Source organism: Coffea arabica, chromosome 1e (genome assembly GCF_036785885.1).
Source record: "Coffea arabica cultivar ET-39 chromosome 1e, Coffea Arabica ET-39 HiFi, whole genome shotgun sequence".
Taxonomy (NCBI): domain Eukaryota; kingdom Viridiplantae; phylum Streptophyta; class Magnoliopsida; order Gentianales; family Rubiaceae; genus Coffea; species Coffea arabica.
In genome coordinates this window covers 31,880,709-31,886,342 of record NC_092311.1, presented here as the reverse complement: position 1 = coordinate 31,886,342, position 5,634 = coordinate 31,880,709, and positions in this window count along the sequence as shown.

Sequence of the window (5,634 nt, the reverse complement as noted above, 5' to 3'; positions counted from 1 at the left end):
TTGATGATTACAAAACAAATGGATGTTGCTAACATCTCTTCAAAGGCTTTTTCAGTAATGAAACAAATCAGGTTCAAAGATTAAGCACATTTGAAAAAGACAGAGTATGCTGAACCTGCAGGACGCTCAAGAAGACAGTACCGGACGTCCGATAATCATTGCACAACTTCGGACGCATGCTTCGGACGCCCGATAGGATCCTTCAAAGTCGACAAAACTATCGGACGCTAAATATGTCTCTACCGGACGTCCAATAGAAACAAGATAATTTCTCAAATCTCTTTGTTTGCTGTCGGACGCACAAAAAGCATGCACCGGACGTCCGAAAGAATTGAAGAAAATCTCTTAAACTCACTGCCTGCTGTCGGACGCATAAAACAGGGCTATCGGACGTCCGACACTCCAACGGCTAGTTGACTCTTCAGCTACTTTCTATCCGTTGGAAGCACTAATGAGGCACTTTCTTGATCCTATATAAATAGTGGTTGGTCAGATACTTCAAACAACTTTTGCACACTGAAGATACAAAAGATCTAGAGTGATTTTAGTGAGAAAATACTCTTCAAAGAAGATTTGTAGTCTTAGTGGTGTGAGGTTCATTGTAAGCTTTTCATTTGTGAGTGAATACTTCATGAGTGTAGCTCTGTGAGGGTTGTCCTGAGGGATAGTAAAACGTCCTAACTTGACCGAGTGGAGTTTGGGGCAAGGAGGAGGTGAACCTTCCTTTGTACACAAGAGTGATTGTAATTCATCAATTTGAAAAAACTTGTTTGAATTAATCTACAAGCTCAAGAGGAGTTGGGTAGTTAATTGGTTTGCAATTCTTTCCTTTTTATTCACTTTTTGTTACGCTTGTGATCTTTACATTGTTTATCTCTTCCACTTGGTTGTCTTCGATCCTTACAATCTAAATGTTATTTCTTTATTAAAAAAATAATATTTAGGATTATTTAATCCATGTAGATATCTTATATACTGCAAGGTTGCCCAATCAAATGATGCAACGTCGTATGTATTTACAAGTTTGGCCAATCAAGGAATTACTTATTGGTATTATCTCTTTATTAATAAATACAAAATAAAGAGATAATATTTAAGTTGGCACATTTCTAGTATGACTACATGTCTTACAAGACAAGTAGAGTGGTATATGTGAGGCCCCAGTCAGTTCGTAAGTTGATATTAGGGTTATTCATTATTCGGTGTGGTGAAATTAGGGTTTTAGGGCTAAGGAGAAAACCCTAATATTGGTTAAGATTGAAAACCCTAGTTTATGTATTATTATTCGTAGGTTCGAGCTATAATTTATATTCGGTGTTCTAGTGTGCGTTTTGGCATACGTAAGTTTAGGATTCGTTTTAGTTTACAAAGGTTTAGCAAGTTTGAAATGGTTAGCAAACTCTAGATTAGCAAACCTCTAGTGTTACAATTTATTAGAAAGCTTAAGTGGGGTTTAAAAACCCTAATTTTGCCAAAGTTATAAAAGTTGTTTGATTGTTTTTATTATGAAAAAAGTATGTTTAAGTATAGGTGATTAAAATAGGAAAGTGATTAGTGAAGTAATTGAGCGTGATTACATGTTTTAGACTAGATTAAGTTATGACCTATGGAGTTAATTGAAAGATTATCAAATGTTTGAGGGCAAGAGTAGAATAAAAGCTAGGTTGAAGTGCAAGGGTTTAAAAGGCAAATAAATCATTTTTATGTGATTGGTTAGCCTAAAAATATCTTCTATTGTCTTTGACTATTTATTACCTTAGGATTATAAGTCATTTGTAAGACAAACAAAACAAAAATTAAAGAGAAAAAGTGAGAGAGAGGGCCGGCCACCTTGAAGGGAGAAACCAAGGGAAGTTTGTGAAGTTCAATCAATTTCCTTCCATAAATCTTCATTTTGAAGCATAAAAAATCCACTTTGGAGTTGGCTTAAGGTCATTAGCCATCATACATACTTAATCTTGAGGTAAGAAAGTCTATTTGAAGACTTAAGTTGATTATTGATTGATGAACTAGTGGCTATTTTTGGTAAAGAATCTTAGTTGTGCTTGATTATGGTACCTCTTATGTCTATCACTTGTTTTTATGGAGTAATTTGGTCAATTTTGGGGCCTTGATGATTCAGCCATAGGAGCCCTAATTAGGGTTTCATGCTAAACAAGTTAAGTAGCTCTAATTTTGTGTTATGAAGATTGTAATGGTTGTGTTTGATGATTTGTTTTATTTGTTTGGTGAAGTGGATGGTAAAAACTGATTTGGGTTAAGAAACCCTAGGCTTCCTTAGGTTGGTTTAGCTTGGCTAATGTTTAGTTAGTTAGGGTTTGGTTAGTAAGTTGTTAGATTAAGTTTGGTAATGCAAATAAAGTTAGTTTAAGGATCATGGTTAGTTTTGGCAATTTTGTAGTGGCTTAGAGGGAAACCTTTGGACCATTTGTAGGTCATTTAGAAGTTAGTATATGTGTGCTTAGTTGGTATGAATTTGGTTGGAAACCTTGCATAAGAACCATAGAAATGAACCATGTGTTTGCGACATTGGAAACCGGCAAAACGGGTAACCAGGGCAGTTCAGCATCGGAATTTCGGTTCCATTTTTCTTGATACTACGTATTGATTCAGAAGTTTCTCAAAACATGAAAGTTGTAGCCTCTTATGTCCTGAACATTCCTGCAAAATTTCAGGTCAAACAGATCAGTGTAGTCCGAGTTATAGACAAAACACTAGCACCTGTTTTGTACCCTGAAATGTGTTACGTTTTGACTTTTGCTTCTGCCCATGTTTTATCCGTTTTGATAACGTGCGAACTGGGTGTTGATCCCTTCATAAGAAATATAGATCTTGGTCTCATCTTCGAAACGGTATAAAGTACATCCAAATCCGAGTCCCGTAGCTTCAGTTATGACCAAAACAAGATCGATTGTCAGAACTGCCTGCACATTGGACAGTTCTGACAAGAATGTTTGGACCCGTTTTCCTCCATGCTCGGTAATGATTCAGCTTTTGGTCCAAACATGAAAGTTATAGATTTATGTCTTAGCTTTCCAACGCCTTTGGAATTTCTTGATTTGGATTTGTGAGCTGTGAGTTATTATCCAGCAAACAAACCCTGTTCGTCACCCTAAGACTTAAATTTCTGGTACAGTTTTCCATAATTTCGACCTGCTTCCATTCAGATCTAGATTAAGGTGTCTTCAGGAGAATTGTAGCCCTTCCTCATAGCTTCGAAACGGTGTCTCATTCACCTTGAACTAATATTCCTAGCCTAACTTTTGATCAAAACGGTTTGAGATGGCAGATTTGGCCATTTCCGTTTGCCGTTCCGCGCGCCATTTTGCCGTTTCCGCACTTGCATGTGCCGATTTTGCCGTTTTGCTTGTTTTGGGCACGTTATTGGCCGTTTGTGATAATATGTGATGCAATCTTCTATTTCAGACAGTGGTGAGTTTGGCGGAGCCGGTGGGGCCCACTACTAGCGAACACGCACGACGTGATTTTGCTCTTGTACTACTTTTGTATTTTGAGTAAGTATTCAGGCCGCTCTTGTGTGTTAGTTGCTTATGTGTTTCGATATGTATGAAGAGGGTAACTAGGTGAGGGTGTACTTTATCGCACTCGACCTAAACCCTAACTTGCGCATATATTTGTACATGGCTTGTGTATATGAGCAATTTTGGAACTAAAACCCTTGAGCTTGTGGCTCGGGGTGACTTTTGAATAATTTTGTGAAGTTTGTGAGTTTGGGGCCCGATCTCAATACTTAGATGGACTATTCGAGCCGGTTAGGGCTTGGTCGAAGTCAGTCCAACCTGGATTGAGGTCATTAAGTTTGTGAATCCGGTTCACCGAGTATGTGGACCAAGTTTGTGACCCGAGCTTGTGACCTAAGCTCAATTTCGTTCGCTCGAGCAAGTTTGTGAGGTGTTTGGCCAGAGAGGGCGATAATGTGTACGGTGAGAGAACAAGTGGAGTTCTACGGACCATTATTTGTGGTCGACAGAGTGTCGGCAAGAGATCATACATGGCACATGAATTGGCTTTGGAGCCACCCGTATCCTTATTATGTGATGTTATTTTTCTGCTTTTGCTTTACTCTTACATATGTGAGATTTACTTTTCTCTGTGACGAAAAAAAGTTGTCACAAAAGTGGATCCTTTATTGACGACTTTCTAACTCGTGACAAACCTCTAATGGGAGCCAACTCATTTGTGACGACTTTTCGTCACTAGTAATATCTCGCCAAGTTTTAGCAAGAGCGCGGGAGTGTTTAGAACACACAATAGTGACGACATTAAGAACATCATCACTATTGCTTGGCCTATTTACGGACGACTTTTTGTTGTCGTCACTGATCACTAAAAAAAAATTTTATTAGTGACAACATTTTTTAGTGATGACAATAAGTCGTCACAAAAGGAGCTTCTTTAGTCGCGACACCTAAAGTTGTCATAATTGCATTAAAGCAACTAAATGTTTAGTAATGACCCGTTATTTTCGTCACAAACTACACTGCAAAAATATGGTCATTAGTGACAACATTTTTTAGTGACGACAAAAGTCGTCACAAAACGTGGTTGTTTAGTGACGACAAGGAAAGTTGTCATAATTGCTCAAAGCAACTAAGTTTTCAGTGACGACCTTGAAAAAGTTGTCACTAAAATGATCTATATAGTGACAACTTCTAATATCGTCACTGTCACTCTACCGATTTGGATTTAGTGACAAGAATTAATCGTCACTGTTTAAAGTACTTATTTCTAAGTCACTTTCTGTAATTCTACTGTGCCACCCTAACTTTTGCGATTTAGCCCCAAATGTTGTAAAAAATTCCATTAATTCGATTATGATACCTTAACTTTTACAATTTAGCCCTATATGTAGTGCACCGATTTCTTTAATTCTATTATTACTCCCTAACTTTTGTAATTTAGTCCCATATGTAATTCACCAATTTTATTAATTCTACTATGGCACTCTAACTTTTGCAATTTAACCCCCATATGTAATACACCAATTTTATTATTTCTATTATGGCACCCTAGCTTTTACAATTTAGCCCCTATTTTTTTATTAGGAAATTGCGAATGGTATCTTGATAAACTATGCATAAATATTTTATAATTTTCTCAAACTTAAGTAATAATTTGTTATAAACTCTAAAGATATATCTTTCATTACAATAGTTATAAGGCAGGCAGGTCTTTTTATCAATGGAATAAGAAATTTATGCCAGATTTATCCTTTGTACTACATGCCAAGTAGTATTAGCAAAGGAATAACAAAGTACTACAAAATAATTAACAAAATAGCCTTTAGGGAGTGTAGTTTATGGGCAAATGAGCATTATCAATTTAAAGTACCAACTTTTTATGGGCATTTTACTCTCAAACATATAATTTATGATAAATTTATAAATGTTTGTAAGTAAAATTCAAAAAGTATTACACTGATTTCTTACAAAACGAAAACTGGCAGGTTATCTTTTCAACATAAATTAAATTTTTTTAAAAAAAGAAATGGCCCATAAAGTACCAACTCTTTGTGGGTTTCCTCCATTACATGAATAAATATTCTGCTCTTTATGGGCATTTCACTCTGAATCATTTAATTTACGTTAAATACATAAATGTTTGTAAGTAAAA